The 21,976-nt window shown below is 36.9% G+C and overlaps 2 non-coding genes across 2 annotated transcripts; both read left to right on the top strand.

Moving 5' to 3' along the window:
* The first annotated feature begins 616 nt into the window (after positions 1-616).
* On the top strand, positions 617-689 carry TRNAR-UCU (transfer RNA arginine (anticodon UCU)). The gene has a single exon. It is a non-coding gene; the product is annotated as a tRNA-Arg (tRNA).
* Positions 690-4,668: 3,979 nt separating this feature from the next.
* Positions 4,669-4,741, top strand: TRNAR-UCU (transfer RNA arginine (anticodon UCU)). The gene has a single exon. It is a non-coding gene; the product is annotated as a tRNA-Arg (tRNA).
* The last annotated feature ends 17,235 nt before the right edge of the window (positions 4,742-21,976 follow it).

Raw genomic sequence — 21,976 nt, 5'->3', positions numbered from 1 at the left:
GTTCGGACTCCACGTTAAACAGTAGCTGCACGTCTCATATATCCTCGCTGCTGAAAAGGGACGTTAAACTCAAAATCAACTCAACTTAATTTCTACAAGAGGCAGTCTTATTCCTTTCCTGATCAATTTTATAAGAACTTGGGTTATAGGGTTGAATCCTCAGTTAATTTACAGTTTCGTATGTTATGAACAAATAGCATATTTTGTTTGAATTGTATGTTGTGTAATAACAATGAACTTTTAGTTTTATTATGTAAGACTTAATTACTCTCACTTATAGTGGTGGTAGATGTTCAAGTTGGAGATAACGGGTTATGTTGGACAGACGGGGGCCTGACTTATGTGTAGAACAGAACCCAACCAACCCCTGCGGCGCTTCTAACCCGTTCCTACTTCTACTTCTCCTACTCGTCTTACTACTACTACTAGTTCTACTTGTTAATAAATGCTGGCCACCATCTGTCCGATATATGACGAGATAACATACAGTTATGCTATTTTAAGCATTTAATCACGGAAAGTATGCATTATAGGTTTAAAATTGCAAAGACCATAAATTTATATTCCTCTCTTTTCTATTGGAATAAAATCAAAGCTTAAGCAACTTATACAGCGTGTCCCTTTGGCGCAGAGGATAGCGCGTTGGACTTCTAATCCAAAGGTCGCGGGTTCGAATCCCGCAAGGGATGCTCGCAGAGATTTTTAATGCTTAAAAAGGAAAAATCAGCTATATTGACTAATATATTGAAATCTGTATTGTAAGGGCGTCTTTTGTTTATGCTGCATTTATCAGATATTCTCTATGCCTCAATACTCATCCTGATTTCTAACAAGGAAACTTAATGTTTCTCAGATGTTCTCAATGGGAAGTCACATTTGTTTCAATACTTTAATTACTCTCTATTCTAAAGAAAACATCCAATGAGCAATCATATAGATGTTAAGACTATTTATTATTATCGTTGTTTTTTGATGTGTTGAAGGAAAAAAACATAATTAAAGTCTCATATTTAATTTTCTAGTAATACGACTTGCATGGCGAAGTATGTTCCTCTACCATGGTTGATGATTCTTATGAAATAATAAATAATAATAATAATAAAAAGCAAGAAGGAACTCTTCCTTAAATGCAATTTATAAAGTGGTTTTAAAACATACGCAGCCCATATAGTGCTATTTGATTTAAGAATAAAAAAAAAAACACTGAACAATAGTGAATTATCGTTATATAATACACAAATAACATTTACATGTTTGATTGATTGTAAGCAATTTGAAATATTGAGACTAAGATTTCTTATCACCAATTTTAGAGAAGGTCTTCTCAGTAGCTTTAATTTCTTCTTCAGAAATGCTGTAATTTCTGCCAGTACCAGTTGCAATACTGGTTACTCCAATATTAATAATGCAGTTTTCGTATGTAATCCAACATGTGTCAGGTGTTTTTGGCTAGAAAAACATTTTCGTGGGTCAATGGGGATGAAGGAAATTCACATTAGTCTCGAAGTCCTGTGAATTCTCAACTATTTTTCCAATCCACCATTTCTCTTCAGAAATACACGCAATAAATTGCTCACATGAAAGATTAATGTCTTTCGATTCTACTGAATTATTTAAAGTTAATGTTTCTCTGAAGAGGATACACGACTGACTTCAAGTTTCAACAGGCTGATGTGTTCATAATGATGAATTTCACGCGTCGCTTGCAACGTTGTTGGTTTTCCAGTCTCTTTTGAAGCATTGGACAAAGGTTTCCAACATATTCCAGCGTAAAAAAGCGTTTGGTTATAGTTGGTTATAGTTTGACATTGGTTGTATTTTGAGAAAATTCGAAGAAATCGGCAACAGTAACAATCCGGTCATCCAGTGGCCTCTGTAAACTAGCAAGTCTCGCTAGATATTTCAGTGTCTCAACTATGTCATCACAAACACTTTTGCCGTAACTTGTGGCAAAATAGTTCCACGAACAAGTGAGTCCAAAATCATTCGTGCAAGTATAAGTTGACAAAGTTTTTTTTATAGTCTTTATATCGGGTTGCTGACCCATCTGCAAAGTAGATAACGTGTTTAATTTAGGGAAAAACATCGTTAACATACTACAAAACAATAACTTGATAAACATAAAATGTAACTGTATCGTGCTTTAATACATCATTGTCACAACATAATGAAACATTTGATAGCAGAAGTTACAGGATCTCTTAGGATGTTGCACAGTTGAGTTGAATGTTTGTAAAGAGCTACTATTAAACTTCATCTTGAATAATACAGGTGTAGTTTTCAGCAAAATCAACTATAATTGAGCATGATTTGTTATCCAAAGTCTCTATTGTGTGTATTTGAAGTAGTTGCTCTGGGATTTGGTTATGAAGTGATGCTGCGGTAATTTGTCATTCTGTTCCTACCAAAATCTCAATGAAGTCGTCTGTATCTTTAATCATTGTCTCCATTTGTGTTCTGTCAGTTTGAATCTATTGTTTGTACTTATATCTTATGAGTGAATCAATTCTTTAAATGCACAAACGAGATACTCGGTTGTTTGAAATGTTTCAGTAGGTTTTATAGTCTTCCATGAGTTTGGAACTAATGACACAATTTGAGTCCTTTTAGCAATGGTATTTGAAGTTTCAAATTTCTGGCACAATTCAATAAGTCAATCACCTTAGTCTTGACAATTATAAAAATTTTCAACACAGAAAATTGGAAACAGACATTGGAAATTTGGTGGTTTTGTGCGAAAGTGCCTAAATCCGCCCTCAACTTACATTGTCATAATTTGTTTTCTTGAACATACCAAAAAGCACCATTCTAATTTTTTTCTATGTTCAAGAGGAACACCAGAGCTACTTATTGTAAAAAATTTAGGTTGATGTTAGGTGGGCCTTTTTCAGAAATAGTTGAAAAAATTTTGACATTATTTCTTCTTCTTTTTTCCCCTTTGATGCTGAAATTCATATGCTTGAGCCCACTTGGGAAGTTTATTACTACAATGTTTTAATTGCTACAGATTCTAAGATTGTTTTAGTGAAAACCATTTTCAAATAGCTTCAATATCTCCAGAGATCTAGCAGTTTCAGTACTTTAAGTCGAAGGCGGACTTAGGTGATTTTTGCACAATATCCCCAAACTTCGAATGCTTCCTACAGCAGTTCCCTTTTAGGTAGAGCTGTAAAATTTGACAAGTGTGCTATGTTTGGATACCACAACATTTGTACAAAATTTGGAGAAAATCTAAAACACGTGAGCACCTTGATTTGTTGATTTCATATGGAATGACCCCTATTACTTTCCATGACTTGACCTGTACGCCTATAAAACGTAGAGATTCGTCTCAAAGGAAAATGGCTGCAAAAACATGTTTAAATGCACGTGGAACAATTGTCATCTCTCCAGATGGACTTCGAAAAAAGTAATCGCGCCCTTAGGCCAACAAGATGAGCACTCGTAATGTTTTATTTTCTTGGCCGAACTGACAAACCTTCGAAGCATACTCCAATCCTTGCGCAAAGGCAATGACAACTATGCTTGCTCCATATGTAAAGTTGAATACAACGTGAATCCTGACGATGAGAATTGGGCACAATGTGTGGGTTGCAGTACATGGTATCATGAATTATGTGTTTTTAATGCCGATGACTTTTAAGTAATGATTGTTTGTCAAGTAATTAGAACACATGAATAAAGAACGGATATTTGTGTGATTATTTATTTGTATCCTTCTGGTTAACAAAAGAAGAAAACTTAAAAATATCACAACATATTCGTTGTGTTTGTTTTCGTTTACTATAAATTATTGCTTTTTGTGTACACATTAAGATTATTTCATATGCTGCCTGTATTACATTAAAACTAAACTTTCTAAGCTGTCACTGTTCCCAGAGAATTTATCGAATTGTAAGTATTTCGACATATAGCATGGTTCACTTTTATATTTTTCCTACAGTTATGAGTGGGCCATATGTACTGTCAAAGTGTCATTCATTTGTGAAATATTAGCTTCCGCGCTTTTGGCGGGGGAGACCCGCGTTCGATTGCCGGCGGGAGCTCATGTGGTTCGGACTCCACGTTAAACAGTAGCTGCACGTCTCATATATCCTCGCTGCTGAAAAGGGACGTTAAACTCAAAATCAACTCAACTTAATTTCTACAAGAGGCAGTCTTATTCCTTTCCTGATCAATTTTATAAGAACTTGGGTTATAGGGTTGAATCCTCAGTTAATTTACAGTTTCGTATGTTATGAACAAATAGCATATTTTGTTTGAATTGTATGTTGTGTAATAACAATGAACTTTTAGTTTTATTATGTAAGACTTAATTACTCTCACTTATAGTGGTGGTAGATGTTCCAGTTGGAGATAACAGGTTATGTTGGACAGACGGGGGCCTGACTTATGTGTAGAACAGAACCCAACCAACCCCTGCGGCGCTTCTAACCCGTTCCTACTTCTACTTCTCCTACTCGTCTTACTACTACTACTAGTTCTACTTGTTAATAAATGCTGGCCACCATCTGTCCGATATATGACGAGATAACATACAGTTATGCTATTTTAAGCATTTAATCACGGAAAGTATGCATTATAGGTTTAAAATTGCAAAGACCATAAATTTATATTCCTCTCTTTTCTATTGGAATAAAATCAAAGCTTAAGCAACTTATACAGCGTGTCCCTTTGGCGCAGAGGATAGCGCGTTGGACTTCTAATCCAAAGGTCGCGGGTTCGAATCCCGCAAGGGATGCTCGCAGAGATTTTTAATGCTTAAAAAGGAAAAATCAGCTATATTGACTAATATATTGAAATCTGTATTGTAGGGGCGTCTTTCATAGGTGTCCAAACTCGCGAGCCCGGCTCTCGTGAGCTCGGCACTCGCACTCAACCGAGCTCGCGCTCAATTATTGAGCGCGAGCCTAGTTGAAAAAAGTGAGTGCGAGCCCGAGTGAGCGCGAGCCCACTTGAGATTAGTGAGCGTGAGCCCGAGTGAGCGCAAGCCCAGTTGAAAGAAGTGAGCGTGAGCGCGAGCCCACTTGAGATTAGTGAGCGCAAGCCCGAGTGAGCGCGAGCCCAGTTGAAAAAAGTGAGCGCGAGCCCGAGTGAGCGCGAGCCCACTTGAGATTAGTGAGCGTGAGCCCGAGTGAGCGCGAGCCCAGTTGAAAAAATGAGCGCGAGCCCAAGTGAGCGCGAGCTCTGTTGGGAAAACTGAGCGCGAGCGCGAGTGAGCGCGAGTCCAGTAGAGAGAAGTGAGCGCGGGCCCAGTTACGATTAGTGAGTGCGAGTACAGTTAAGATTACTGAGCGCGAGCCCAAGTGAGCGCGATCACAGTTGAGAGAAGTGAGTGTGATCGCGAGCCCAAGTGAGCGCGATCACAGTTGAGAGAAGTGAGTGTGATCGCAAGCCCGCACTCGCTTCGCGCTTACGTGGACTCATTTGCTTCAGAGACAAGAACATAAGAAACGCATTCCATGTGCAGCATTGAAAAGGAAGATTTTGGTAGGTGAGTGTGAGTGAGAGTTAGCAAAAATACCCATCTCTGCTTCGTAAGCTCTGAATGAGTCGTAGCGTTTTCAAAATTCTCCCATCATTCCGAAAGATGCAGTGATCATATGATGCTTGTATTTTATGGTTGAAGGTACAGAGCATAGAGGGAAGTGAGACAATTCTTGGAAATTGCTATCTATTGTTACAGAGCAGCAGGATTTTTGCACATGGGTTTCTTGTCCATATCGAAGGATAGTATGAAACTAGATTTATGTAACTAGATTTCAGTGGAAGTTTTTTATTTTTATTATTATTTATTTATTTCTAAAGAATTTGAAACAATGCTATAAGCAATGAATAAAACTACAACAGCTTACTTTTCTTTTCTTCTTCTTGGCCAAAAACTATATGAATACTCCGTATAACACATTTAAATTACGGCAAAATATTTACAATCATGCACTTGCGCCTTCCTTACACCGTGTCCTGGGTTGGAGTCCTGATGAGGAGAGCCTTGAAATTTGATCGTATTGCGGTGCTTATGGTTCTACCTTAAATTGAAGGTCACCGTGTCATATAGCCTTTGTACTCGAAAGAGTGCAATAAGCAATTTTCTCTGCTAGTGTAGTGATTAGCGCGTATTTCCTTTGTTGTACGTGGTTCCAGGTTTGATTCAGAGTAGGAGAGCACAAAGTTTAATTTTTCATCATCATCATTCACTTTCATTAATCATTCACCTCCTTCAGCCGAAAGACCTTAATGGTTTGACGTTAAATTATGATTTTTTTCGTTTTTTTTTTCTTTCTTTAATCGGTAATCGAATATGGTTTAGTCTTTGAACTGTATACACGGAAGAATAAAAGTTTATTCAAAATATTTGAAATGTATATTTGACGTGCAATTTATTTGTTTTCAAAATTTCTGGTAGGTTCAATAGTTCTATTCATTTCTAACAGTTAGCATAAGGTTCTACGGAGATCTATTGTTCTATTAGACTAAACTTGAGCTTAAATGTCACCTGGACTCTCAACAATCAATATAGTGACTCTTTAAAAATGTGTATTCGACATGAATGTAGGTCGTTCTCGATTATTTATACGTCACCCTTTTATCCACCGCTAGGGAGACCGGAGATATCTTGCCCTACAATATTATTGTGATTGTATGTCATATGTGTATCAAACTTCGTTGAAATTGCTCCAAGCGTTCTAGAATTAAACTTGAACATACGTAACATATTCTAATGGTGATGCCGAGACCGAGATTACTCTAAGTATCATGTTTCTCCTCTTTAAATTTCGAGACGAGACAGACTTTAGTAAATCGAAACTAGACCGAGATACAACATATCGATCGAGCCTTACTTGAGAGTCCTAAACAAAACCGTGAACGAGAGACAGTTAAGAATGGGCACGAGCGAGTTCGAGCGAGTTTTCATTGAAACTCAACTCGGCTCGAAACAGACATATTTGAGCTCGACTCGAAAACTCGAATCGAAAAATTTCCTCCAACTCGGCTCTAAACTCGACTCGAATTTGAGTCAAGTCGAGCCAAATCGAGCCCAATGTTGTGTGTAGTTTCAAATACTTTCTTCAGATATCCTACATTGACAATATAATTATTATCAACTAGCAGCGTTCACCCCGCTTCGCTGCGGTCACCCTGGAACGCAATAAACTTTGTTACTTAGATAATTTTTACTTTTTCGCTTTCAAGTGATATGATAAAAACCATAGAAGATTGGAGTAAATGTTAACATTATATCGCCTGTCATTTATGTTAACCCGCCGAGTGACACGGTCATGTGGGTTGCATATAAATACGGTTAGATTTAGCTATGATGAGCTAACAAAGGATTTGTACGTTATGGACACTTGAATGGTCAATTATCTCAAGACACTGGTAATTGAAAATTAAAGTGATATGATAAAAACCATCTAGGGTCCAAATCTTAATAACCCCCCAAAAATGAAAGAAATTGGTTCAGCCGTATTAGCGTGATGAGCTAACAAAGGATTTGTACGTTCTCTTTTATATATATAGATGATACTTACTGCTACTACAAATTATTATTATTATTATTATTATTATTATTATTATTATTATTATTATTATTATTATTATTATTATTATTATTATTATTATTATTATTATTACAACACCGTGTATATACATGAAAGATAGGCGATTTGTATCTAAATACTAAAAGCGAGTTGACTGTTGACTTCGGTAGTCGTGAAGTCTAGGAGGGAAGGCATTATTCACGTGGTTCTGGGTCTGATTTCTGGAGGAGCAAGTATTTGGGCTCGAACCAAAAATCCTTACAAGTTAGAGAGCGCCGGCCAAACAAGTTCAAAACTGCTCGGCTCGGGTTTAGGGTTCTGAACGGCTCGAGCGGGTCGGCTTACAGCTCATTCACTATCGAGTCGAGCCGACAGCTCACTCAACAGAGCAGCGATTGGTAGAGATTAGAATTTCAGTATAAGGCAAGATCATGGGAAAAGGAAAACTATCAGATTAAACCAGAGTATTTGTTAAAATATCAAAATATAAATTGCATAGTTGGTTGGCTTGGAATCTAGCGTCCCTTTTCAACATCAAAGCTGTACGAGATGTCGCCGTACGGTTTAAGATGGAATGTAAGCTACCGTTATGAGTTGAAACTTTTTAATGATCTCCCACCAAGATTCAAACCTGGAACCCCATGCTTCAAAGACATGTGCTCTGGCTATTCAAGTATAATGTAATGCAAAGTGTTGGAATTTATTTATTGGGGTTTAATGTTGGTTTTCGGTACCGAGGATATCTCAAACAAATTTCCTGTTGCTCAGGCTCTTGCGACTATATCAGCGGGGCCACATCAGATGCGAACTATAGCTTAACGTGGGATCCGAAGCACATAACCTGCAAGGAAACGAACCCGGGTCTACCACGCCAAAGGTACGTACGCTAACCGCTTTGTCAGGAAGGAGCTGCAAATATTGATCGAAACAAGACCGAGACTGATACGTTGTTTTTCGTATACAGATACATATATTAATATGGATGTAGGAATAAATTCAAAATGACAATATAACACCAACTAAATTATTTTCCAAGTTTGATTAAGATAAATAAGCTGTTTTGGTCGTTAACTTTGTTTATACCTAGTTCAACAAAGGGGAAAAAATTTCGTGACAAAGTTTCCTATATGCTAATGCTGTGGTGATAAATTTACCGATGACAAAATTACTGTGTAAAATTTTCCGGTGACGAAATTACCTATATGCTAATATTTTGGTGAAAAAATTACCACTGACGAAATTACTGTGACAAAATTTTCGGTGACAAAATTACCTGTTCGGCAAATTGCCAAGAATGGAAGTGAAAAATGGCCAGCTTTAAGTAAATTTGGTGCAAGTTGTTCGATGTCAAGTTGACATACAGCTCTTAAATGGGCCTTTTATCTAGTTAATTTTGAAACCAGATACACGATCATTATGATAGCGCTAAATTTGGACAACATAATTCAAACCATCTTCGAGAGAAATATCTGTAAATAAACGTTTACATGTGGACGCATAAGTTACATTCGTTCAGCTTAATAAAGCTTAATTGACTGATTAAGTTTAACGAGGTTTGTGAAAGGGAAACCTCTATATTAATTTGGAATCTAAATTAGATGACTTGCCAGTTCCCACTGGTGATCACACCATCTCGTCTTGTATAAATTCTCGAAAACTTCTTTCTTGTCTGGATTCTCGAGGATTCACATCTCGTCTCGTTTTGTAAATTTAAGTATAAAATGTATTCCCTTATCTAATAGTTCTCAGAATCCTTCTGCATCAGGAGAGAAGTCTAAGAAGGATGTAATTTAACAATATTTAAACCATATTTCTTATTGGAGTATATTGTGTAATGATTTGAATATCTTAGGCGTTCCTATATGCTCTTCATTGTGATCGTATAATTACTTTTATAATTTATAGGTTTTATATACGGATCATTTAGCACTGAAATGATGTTTGAAATCTAAGACTTGGATGAACTAGTGTTGCTCACGAGACTCGAAAATTTTCTCGTCTCGTAGAGAAAATTGTAAGAGTGATAACGGTGACAAGGTTCAAAAAGTGTTATTTTCAACAGTAACTTTCAACATATTGTTTCTTATAATTATTAACAATAAAGAGAGATATAAAATTTATATAAAGGATTGAGTTAGTAATTTGCACGAAATTAGTTTAGTAAATTTCGTTTAAAATTCCAGCAATAATACTCTTTGTAATAGGCCTATATGGTATATATTTCTTATGTGGAAAATTCTTTGATCCACTTTTTAAAATTTGAATACAATACGCACCACAGAAGACACCTGCACTAAATTCAAAGAAATCTCTGCAGCACGGGACGAAAGGTCATTCGCCGCTCCCCACTGGCAGACCATCGCAAAAATCTTTCACTGCCCCTCCCTCCCAGGAGCCCGTCCTAGATCAGGGCCTAGATTTCAATAATAGATTACCTGTAGGCGTTATAGCTGCAGATAAAATGTTTTCTTTGGATACCGTAAAGTGAATGCACAGAAACATTATGTTCGTTCTGATTGCTTTTCCAAGAAATGTATACAGCTTCGTGAGTAGGTGATATTGTTTAAGACAAAGATCATCCAGTACCGTAAGACGGGGTTACTTTGCAGCAGATGTAATGAATTTTAAAGAAAATCGCATGTAATTTATAAACGTAATGATTTAGAACATTATATTTTAAACATATAATAGCTAGATATATAAGGAAAACATTCGTGCAAGTGCATTTGTAAACATTCACGATGGCCGTGATTACTATAATATAAACTTTGGTGCAAAGTAACATCATAGGTCAGGATACTTTGCACCACATACAAAAAATATGTTGAACATAGGAACATAATGTTTCTGTGCAATGTTTTCCCTTCAGTATTTATACATTTCACTTCCTACACAAAACTGCATGAAATCTACAAATATTGATATTAGAATCATGGTACTGGTATCAGTACTTAGTATGATTTATCGATATTGTGTATTTTCTGGACCGGCACAGGAACCATATTCTGATTTTTTAGCATATATCCAACAAAAATGTCAACTCAGGAACGAAAAAAAAAAAATCCCCGTGAACTGATTTCCCTTGGTAGCTCTTTGTGCCCAAGAATATCATCCAACCGTAATCATTGGAAAGTTTACGGGGTTTGGGGCTTTTAGGCTGAAGCCTAGCCAAATTTCAGGATTTCTTTTTTTAAAAAAAAAAATAATGTTAGTAAGTCCTATGTGTGTAAGCTTCAAGCCCCCCAAAACGTCCAGCGATTAAAAACAAAACAAAAAAAAGAAAGGAAGAAAAAAGAAAAGAAAGAAAGAAAAAGCTAAGCCTTACTGAGTGAAGCGAATGAAGCGGATCCGCCATTGTTCGCAATTTATTTTCCGACAAGAAATTAATTCCAGCATCTACCTTTATAGGATATTTACCTAAAATTAGAAAGTAGGAGGTGGCAGTAGTAATAATTTCCTCTCTAAGCTATATTTTGGACCGGTGGAAAGTAACCCCTGATTAAAGGCTGAAGCCGCCTACTCCCAGTTTTATTTTTTCTATGTAAACTTTGAGTATTTCTTGCGAAGATTATTCGCCAAAATACATCTCCAGGAGGAAAGTACAGAATAGAAGACTTTCGCAAGTATAAAAATTACATATGTTAATTAGTCTTGTTACATTGTATGTTCTAAATAAAAGAAAATTAAATCTTCGAATTTTACGTTCCACGCTTAGGCTACTATGTAGGGTACAGAAGAGGGCGACGATGACATGAACGAAGAGGAGTAGTGATGAGCAAATGCAAGACTAAGACCAAGACCCAGGTGGTCTTGGTCTTGCACACCGAGTCTTGGTCTTGGTCTTGCACTGGCACACTTGATCTTGGTCTTGGTCTTGGTCTTGCATCGGGATTCCTGGTTTTGCTCTTGGTGAAGACTCTTGTAAAAACTGCAAGACAAAGACTCTTGCGCTCATCACTAAAGAGGAGAAATGTAAAAATAATAGGAGGAAACGGGACAATCCGAGAAAACTCACGCACGCGGTGTTTGTCAACCACAAAACCCATTTTGCACAAGCTGGGATCGAACCAGAGACTCCACTCGCAAGAGATGATCCCTCTACTACTGACTCACCGCGATCTAAATAAAGTTTTGATATAATCAGTGAGAGATGGATTATTCTTTCTTGCCTTGTTAAATATTAGCCACTTCTTTGTCCAAATATGTCTATTTCTTTATTCTTTTTCTCAACAACACAACATTGATAGTACCTGCATTTAAAACCATTGCTTCAAAAGTAATGTTTGAAGGAGACTTCATGTTGTGCTAACTTTAGAATATTTTCTGCAAGCCTATGTAATTGGTTGTTTTTTAAGTCAATAATTTATTGAAGTAAAGTAATATTTAGGACGTTCAGAGGACAATGAATCCAAGTTCATTTTCAATAAAGTTCAATTTTGCTCAGCAAATTAATTTTATTTAAAAACCTAATGTCTTCGCAGTCAAGAGTCCGAAGTAAATGTAACTAAAACCATATGAAAGGGCGTGGAATAGCTTCATATTGCAGCCGCTAGACAGAGGTGCCAGTGGGGCAGGAGGGCAGTCGCCCCACCCCCATTCTGAATTTTAGATTTTGGGACCAGTAAACCAGTTTTAGAAATATTTTGATAAGCGAAGTCCAACAGAAAACGGTTGGAGACAAATAAACATAATAAAAAGTGAAACAGGAAAATGACACAGGGCCACCCAAAACATCGCGTGGACAAAGCCTCGCCGCCAAAACCTCGTGGGTCCTGAGATCAAGCCAACGTTCAAGAATTATCCAAACTTCAACACTCCCTTACGAGGAGTATTTTGCAACATACCTTCTTATGGTACAAGGAGAAGATTTGTACCAAAACGTAAAGGTTCTATGCTTAGTAGTTTTTTTAGATCTGGAGAACGGCAAAATTCATTCAAGGCATTCCATTCCATTCCTCCTTAGGGCATGCATTTCGCAAAATATTGTCTTATCTGGAGCTAGTGCCCTTGTGGAGCAAGAAGATTTATACAAAATGTCAAGTTTCAAAACCTAATAAGTTTTGTAAATCTGGCGATAGAACATTCTACATTGAAGAAACCGTCGTGAAGAGGTTTTATCCTGACAACATTTCTTCCCAGGCGACACTACGTCTCGCTTAATTTAGACCAGGCGAGATTCTGTGTCGCGCGATCATTACAACCAGGTTTTGGTTAGGCGAGATTTTGGGTATGGCGATATTTTGGGACGCGAGGTTATGGCAAGGCGAGATTGTGGCCCGCGAGGTTTTGGGTGGCGAGGTTTTGGCCAGGCGAGGTTTTGGGCGGCGAGGTTTTGGCTAGGCGAGGTTTCGGCCCGGCGAGATTTTGGGCCGCGAGGTTTTGGGAGGCGAGGTTTTGGCCAGGCGAGGTTTTGGTCCGCGAGGTTGTCGCCGCGAGGTTTTGGCCAGGCGGGGTTTTGGCCCGGCGAGATTTTGTCCCGCGAGGTTTTGGGCGGCGAGGTCTTGGCCAGGCGAGGTTTCGGCCCGGCGAGATTTTGGGCCGCGAGGTTTTGGTCCGCGAGGTTCTGGCCGCGAGGTTTTGTACCCAAGCCGTTCCCTCTGTCTTTACGGTGTATCTGAATTGCCACAACAAGGTAGTATGGTTGGATATACACACCAACAATTGACCTTCGCCTTATCTCCACTCGCATTCAACTCACGGTGTGAGGTCCAATTGAACACAGACATCCACGAAAAGAGACAGAACTTTCTTGGTTACCTTTATAGTTATGCACAAAAGTATAGCGTTTGGTCCCGGACAGTAGTTCTTGATTAAGCATAATAAAAACTATCTTGAATATGATTTATGGATAATAATAATAATAATAATAATAATAATAATAATAATAATAATAATAATAATAATAATAATAATAATAATAATAATAATAATAATAATAATAATAAGAAGAAGAAGAAGAAGAAGAAGAAGAAGAAGCTAAAATAGTGTTTTTAGTTTTCCAGAAGGAAAACAAAATTTTCCTTTCTTTCAGGCCTCAAAAACACTAGCAGCAACACATTTTTTTGGCTTTGTACATTGTAGCTGCCCCCCCTCAAAAACGACGGACCCCCCTACACAAACCTGCTGGCTACACCCCTGCCCATTTGATACGAGCTGCGATCGAACCAGATACCTCACGCACCAGAGATGAACCTTCTACTACTGAGCCATCACAATCTAAATAAAAATTTGATATAATCAGTGAAAGTTGGATTATCCTTCCTTGTCTAATATTAAAATCCTATTCCTTGTCCAAACATACCTATTTCTTTAGCGTCTTTTCTTTATTCTTTTTCTCAACAATATAACATTGGTAGTACCCGCCCTTAAAACTTTGCTTTCGATCGATCCATTCTGCAACTGCTTTCCTCAGCTTATATGCGTAAATTCATGCACAATGCATGAACTGCATGACGCGCATAAACTCACATCGTTAGTTTACGCGCGTAAACATACGGTAGTGTATAGCTGAGCTTATGTTGCAGACCGACATTAAACAGGTGTTTGCTTCAGGAATAAAATATAAGAAATGTATTCCAAGTACAGATTATAACGACCTGCAAGATTTTAACCGCTATGCAAACGAAAATGAAGGAAAAGTGCGTTCTGTACTATCTGAAGTGTATTATATTTATCCACTCGACGAATGTTTGACATCTGACCTGTGATCTCATTGTCGAAACATCTTTGGGAATGGAAATCCCATTTTTTCATACTTATTATCAGTGGTGTTTGAGGCTGGCATTTGTTTTTGTTTTGCAAATTCCATGGCCATTTTCTTTTTCTAATAGATCATAGAGTAAGGAAACTTCTTGACCCTACAAGGTAAGAAATTTATATATAGCAACTAATGTGAAGCTTACGTTCATAGAAAAGTCGAGCGAAATATGTATTATTTTAATTGTAGGTTCTTTAAATCTCAACAAACAAGAGTAGCTCTTAATAGTGTTAAATACATGTAACATAATTTTTTCTTAGCTTATTAATTTATATTATGAAACATTTTATTTATTCTTAAAAAAAAAAAAAAAACGACAGTTTTAGCAAGTTAATTTTACTGAATTCTTCTTGAGATCTTTAAATGTATTTTACGCGAAATTTAATTACTGCACTATGTAATTTTAATATTTATTTTTAAAAAACTGAAGCAATATTATATTTATATTTTAGAAAATTTGAAAGCAAGGGACACTTAAATAGACCAGAAGGAGAAATATACAGGGTATCCAATATACAATGCAACCCGGAGTTTGGGATAGAACTTTTGAACCTGAAGTAATACAGGAATAATGGTTATACCAAAGTGAAGCTTTGTTCATGCATATATTTTTAAACTAGGAAGCAACGATTGAAGTACACTAGGAACCACACAATGTTGCCAGATGTAACCAAAGGTGTAATTTTTTTTTTCAAAACAGTACATTGACACATAACTCATATGTTTGGATGTTCTTCGTTAATTTTCAGTTTGTTTAGTTGGAGTAGCTTGGAAAGTATGGAGCAGAAAAAAGAATTTTTCATTTCCACCGATAACTAATCGGATGAGGCCTCTGTAAGGGGTAACTAGGGAAATCGTAGTTTTCATAAATTAACACTCTGAATTGGCAACTTTACTGATGTTTCAGTGCATCAAAAGGTGTGTTAAGCATCTAATTACATTATGCAATTCCTGAAAACAATGAAAAACAAACTTTGAAATTATAATGAAATTTGTTTTTACTTATATGCATCCGGCAACACTGCTATTCATTTCTATGGGGCTATTTAAAGCAAGAGGCATACAAGAACAAATCTCGAACTATTCAAGACCTGGAAACGAACATTCGCGGTGCCATTGAGAACATTAACACTTCTAATCTTCGTAAAGTTGTTGCCAACCTGGTGAAACGTGTGAACCAGTGTTTGAATCAAAACAGAGGACACTCCCAGCATCCGCTGTAGAGCTGGTAACTCATTTCTGATAGTAGCAGTGTTACCGGGTGCATGTAAGTAAACGTTTTATCATGTTAATTTCAAAGTTTGTTTCTCATTGTTTTCAGGAATTGAATAACGTAGACAGATCCTTAACACACCTTTTGATGCATTGAAACATCAGCAGTTGCCAATTCAGTGTGTTAATTTATGAAAAATACGATTTCCCTAGTAACCCCTTACAGGGGCCTCATCCGATTAGTTATCGGTGGAAATGAAAATTTCTTTTTTCTGCTCCATACTTTCCAAGCTACTCCAACTAAACAAACTGAAAATTAACGACAGAACATCCATACGTATAAGTTATGATTCAATTAACATATTTTGCAAAAAAATTGATTTACACCTTCGGTTACATGTAGCAACACTGTGTGGTTCCTAGTACTTCAATCTATGCTTCCTAGTTTAAAAGTATATACATGAACAAGGCTTCATTTTGGTATAACCATTATTCGTGTATCACTTCAGGTTCAAAAGTTCTACTATCCCAAACTCCGCGTTGCATTGTATATTGGATACCCTGTATATACATACATACATACATACATACATACATACATACATACATACACACTTCCTTCCTTTAAAGTCTTTTTATTTTATTTTTTATTTATTTATTTATTTTTTTTTTTCGAAATCTACTCTGAAACGATAGCATTCAGTTTGCCACTACTCGATTTTGGTGTTGTTTGTCACAATATTTTCATACGGATTTATCAGATCATATTACAGTGAAGTTTAGCACATACCTAACGAAACAGCTAAAGGTTACCAGGCATTTATATTCATATTGATTTAATGTGATTAAGTGGTATGTATTCTCGTCTTCCGGACAAATGAGGTATCATATACTAATTGCTAAAAAAAAAAAAAAAAAAAAAAAAAAAAAAAAAAAAAAAAAAAACGGAAAACATCCTAAATTTTACGATAGCTTCGTCAATTGACATAATTGTTTAAATAGTAAGGTAGTTAGGGATCTCTTGCCTGTCAGATGTCAATTAACAGATTAATAATTTTTTTCTACAACAAGCAAGACTTTATTTTACATGAATTAAAGACCAAATACAAATTCAATTTATGCTCTTTCGCAGGAGACCAATTCGACAAGCTTGGAGCCTTATATAAATGACAGCGTTTTGGTACTAATGAAAAATACAACTTACGGTATAAATGTTAATTTTCGACCCATGTTGTGTAGATGCTGGTCGGATTACTCGACGAGATGCTGGTTGGTTGCTGAGATGATCCTTGGTCCTCTCCCTGACCTTTTTATATTGTATAAATTTCCTCAGTCAGACCCTGAGGTTCTCCATAACAGCCTTGTTTGTTCACTTAATTACTTTTTACGCTACGTGACTGCCGGAGAACCTCATTAGTCCACGATAAGTGTGACTGTTTATTCAAAAATTCTTTTGTAACCTAATTTAAGTACACATACATTTTTTACATATAATTACTAGAAAACAATGCTAGTTATTTCACTAAACTTTTTTGATATATTCCTTTTTGCAATATGTTGAGCTAACTTTTTTTTTTCAACTCATGTCATAGTTTCAATACAGTCCCCCCACTGATGAGGAACTGTTCCTGAACATCACCGTAGTGTGTCATTTTTTTTTTTCAACTACAGTTGTGTAATGAAACTATGACATGAGTTGAGGGGGAAAAAAAGGAGTGACACACACTACGGTGATGTTCAGGAACAGTTCCTCATCAGTGGGGGACTGTAATGGAACTATGACATGAGTTGAGAAAAAAAAAGCTCAACATATTGCAAAAAGGAATATATCAAAAAGTTTAGTGAAATAACTAGCATTGTTTTCTAGTAATTATATGTAAAAAAAATGTGTATGTGTACTTAAATTAGGTTACAAAAGAATTTTGGATAAACAGTCACACTTATCGTGGACTAATGAGGTTCTCCGGCAGTCACGCAGCGTAAAAGGTAATTAAGTGAACAAACAAGGCTGTTATGGAGAACCTCAGGATCTGACTGACGAAATTTATACAATATAAAAAGGTAAGGGAGAGGACCAAGGATCATCTCAGCAACCAACCAGCATCTCGTCGAGTAATCGACCAGCATCTACACAACATGGGTCGAAAATTAACATTTATACCGTAAGTTGTATTTTTCATTAGTACCAAAACGCTGTCATTTATATAAGGCTCCAAGCTTGTCGGATTGGTCTCCTGCGAAAGAGCATAATCTGAATTTATATTTTGGTCTTTAATTCATGTAAAATAAAGTCTTGCTTGTTATAGAAGAAAATTATTAATCTGTTAATTGACATCTGACAGGCAGGAGATTCCAAACTACCTCAATATTTTAACATAATTGTATTTCCTGTTTTAACGCAGTTCGTAAAATTACCTCATTTTATATAATGTAGCTACTATTTTTTCCGTTATGTTATGCGATTTAAAAACTGGCATTTATATACTTAAAGAAATGTAAAGATGAATCGAAAACTAGAACCACATTATGCTTATCATTATCATTATCATTATGCTTATCATATATAACTTCTTGACTCAAAGTGATATTATGATGTAAGTTTCATATTCACAAACATCTTGCTTGACCTTTCATTAACTTGTAATTTTCTTTGATAGGTGTTGTTTTAACAAATTACAGGCTATAATCAATGCACAATTTCAAAAATTTAGTTTTAATACTCTTAAATTTGACTTAAATTAAGAAATGTTCATATTTACTGTATTGTAACAGGACAATATGCCTTCAAACAGCAAACACATAATTAAAAGTAGAGGCTGCTCCGGAGGGAAGTCACCGTTAAAAAATTAGTTTTCTTTCTTCAAGTGAGAGAGAAAAGATAACCTAATGGACTTACAAGACGTGGGACTCGATTAGAAACACTATTTTACGGGCCCCAGGTTTCCAACTAACTTGCATATATTATATATATATATATATATATATATATATATATATATATATATATATATATATATATATATATATATATATATATATATATATATATATATATATATGAAGGGCTTGGAGTAATATAACTTTAAGCCACATTTATACGTATTGTGCAACGAAATTTATCGCTGCACTACAATACAAATTAATGAAGGCAAGAACACCATTTACGATATTTACTGCCATCTAATCTCAATTTTTGCAAATTTGTCAACAGCAACGGGTAGATTTTGTTTTTACAAATGCGGCTTAGCACTATATTGCCCCAAGCCAATTATCTATCTATCTATCTATCTATCTATCTATCTATCTATATATATATATATATATATATATATATATATATATATATATATATATATATATATATATATATATATATATATATATATGTGTGTGTGTGTAGGGTGCAAATTACCGGGAGAGATGAGGGGGAATTTCCCCCTCAATCACATTTTCTTCCCCCCCCCAAAGAAGTCAGCTGAAGTATATCCACCGGGGATGCTCGCTTCCCCCCAAACTATGCTCAGTATAACTCCAAATTTCTTCGGAATGATCGATGCAAACTATTCAGTTTTGGTCATTTCTACTTAAACCTGATTATCCACTATTTTCAACGTTGTTTAGTTGAACTATATTATTATGACTATGGTTGTTACTTGCAACTGTACCTTCGTACCCTTCAGTTCGTCATTGTTCGTGAATTTGAATGTACTAATTGCGTATAACAAAGCCACATATGGATTTATAAATGTTCTTAGCGGTTGGTCAAGAAGAAGTAAACAAATAGCTTCTTCCACCATACTTGGCGAAGTTCGGACATGCCATATTCATCCTCTACATTTGTATCGATTATCATCTTATTTTAATTTTTGTTATAACATGTTATTTCATTTTCCAGTGTACTCTTTGTTAGTACATGCTCTTCATTCCCTAGTAGTTTGTGTGTATGCAACTCAAAAGTTGCAATTAATTTGTGATAGCAATTTGTGATAGCATAGCAATTACTGCCTTTACAGCTTACGGAAATGAACTTTTGAAACTGTACTCAAAATCTGAGTACATCATTCGTCGTTATAGGTATTCTCTCGTAAATATATGTTAACGTACACGCTGGGGATTCGCTCCTAGTGAGCAGACATGTTAGTGAAGGTGATTTTTAGGTGAAATGAAATGAAATCTTTGAGTTTTACGTCCCACGCTTATGCCGGTTAGGCTAAAGGAGACGGTGATGATGAGTAATGAATGAAATGGTGGAATGAAGAAAGTGGGAGGAAACGGGAGAACCCCGAGAAAATCCATGCACACGGTGTTTGTCCACCACAAAGTTCACTTGGCGGGAGCTGGGATCGAACCCGGGACCCCAAGCACCAGAGGTGAACGCTCTACCACTGAGCCACCGCGGCCCCCTGATTTTTAGGTGAATAAGCGCATAATTTAAGATTTGTTTCAGCATTTGTTAATACGACTGGTTCTCCGTGTCATTGTCCGTGTCTGTATCATAGGTGTCCAAACTCGCGAGCCCGACGCTCGTGAGCTCGGCACTCACGCTCAACCGGGCTCGGGCTCAATAATTGAGCGCGTGCCCGAGTGAGCGCGAGCCCACTTGAGATTAGTGAGCGCGAGCCCCTGTGAGCGCGAACCCAATCGAGAGAAGTAAGTGCGAGCCCGAGTGAGCGCGAGCCCAGTTGAGGGAAGTGATCGCGAGCGCGAGTGAGCGCGAGCCCAATTAAGAGAAATGAGCGCGAGTGCGAATGAGCGCGAGCCCAGTTGGGAGAAGTGATCGCGAGCCCGAGTGAGCGCGAGCCCAGTTGGGAGAAGTGATCGCGAGCTCAAGTGAGCGCGAGCCCAGTTAGGAGAAGTGAGCGCGAGCCCGAGTGAGTGCGAGCCCAGTCCAGAGAGATGAGCGCGAGCCCGAGTGAGTGCGAGCCCAGTTAGGAGAAGTGAGCGCGAGCGCGAGTGAGCGCGAGCCCAGTCCAGAGAGATGAGCGCGAGCCCGAGTGAGTGCGAGCCCAGTTAGGAGAAGTGAGCGCGAGCGCGAGTGAGCGCGAGCCCAGTCCAGAGAGATGAGCGCGAGCCCGAGTGAGTGCGAGCTCAGTTGAGAGAAGTGAGCGCGAGCGCGAGCGAGCCCAATGGAAAATGGCCATCTATGGCGTCTTTTGTTTATGCTGCATTTATCAGATATTCTGTATGTCTCAATACTCTAACAAGGAAACTTAATGTTTCTCAGATGTTCTCAATGGAAAGTCACATTTGTTTCAATACTTTAATTGTTCTCTATTCTAAAGAAAACACCCAATGAGCAATCATATAGATGTTAAAACTCTTTATTATCGATACTTGCCTGATATTATTACATATCAAATTTATGTGCTCTGAAACTTATAAAAAAAAGTATGCACTTTACACAAAAAAGGAGCAGTTGCTCTAGAAATGTCTAAGTCATGGTTTCTCAACTTGGGGATAGCGAAGATAAGGGGAAGAGATAAATATAATTAGAATCTTATACCGGAAAGTATTTTTAAATATTATTTTGAATTTTGTTCTGATAGGCATATTTTTATTTCTTTACATACTGTTAAGAAAAAAAGGTCTACTAAACATTTTCAAAAGATGCAGAGTTGTTTAAAAATCAATTTACATGAAAGAGGTACGATATGAAACTAATTAGAACTGCATATTGAAACACCAGAAAAATATAAGTGCAACAAAACCTGCATATTGAAATACAAAATACAATTGAAACCTAATGAGATACCTAAGCATGTTGTAATTTCACTAGTGCAGCAATGACCGGTTCAATCTTCGTGACGCACATTATCAAGCATTTTCAACTGATAAGCGATTTCTTGTTTTTGTTTTAATGTTTACCATGGGAGGAAAACCACTTTCGCACAGGTACGATGTAACAAATGGAATTATTACTTTTAAAGCAGCAGATATCACACCAGGATATTCTTCTCCCGTCTTCAGCTACATCTTGTCCAAATTTTTGTTACAGAAAACCAGTTGCAAGGATTTGTCGCACGATAACTCTATTATTTGGTCAAGAAGTTGTGGGCTTAGATCAGCTACTTTGATGGCCTCTTCAATGAAGGAGTTTAATATCCATCTTGAACCAACACCTTCAGCGTAGGCAATATATTACTGTTACTGTATCCACTATCGCAAAAGGGGCGCTCAAAATTCGGAGGAAATGTGTTACTTATGTTAGGAAAATGTATGTTCACATATAAAATATGGAAGGAAAAAAGAAATAAAGTGCGCAAAATCAAAGAAGAGCAGGGTTTATTTTTGAAAATTTTCTTAGCTTCGCGCTAACCATGGTGGCGCTTCGAAGCTGGTCTATCAACCTCACTCATATGTACGGGGGCGTCGTCGTATACTCTCGCCCCCGGCGCTGAGGTTCCACGGTACGGCACTGTTCATTATATACAAGAAATGGATTCTACTATTATAGAAATAGATGGAT

The sequence above is a fragment of the Thermobia domestica genome, chromosome 7, assembly GCF_964235325.1.
Source record: "Thermobia domestica chromosome 7, izTheDome1.hap1.1, whole genome shotgun sequence".
In the NCBI taxonomy this organism is placed as follows: Eukaryota; Metazoa; Arthropoda; class Insecta; order Zygentoma; family Lepismatidae; genus Thermobia; species Thermobia domestica.
Note: the sequence above shows the minus strand (reverse complement) of the source record. Positions and strands in the feature narration are given on the sequence as shown.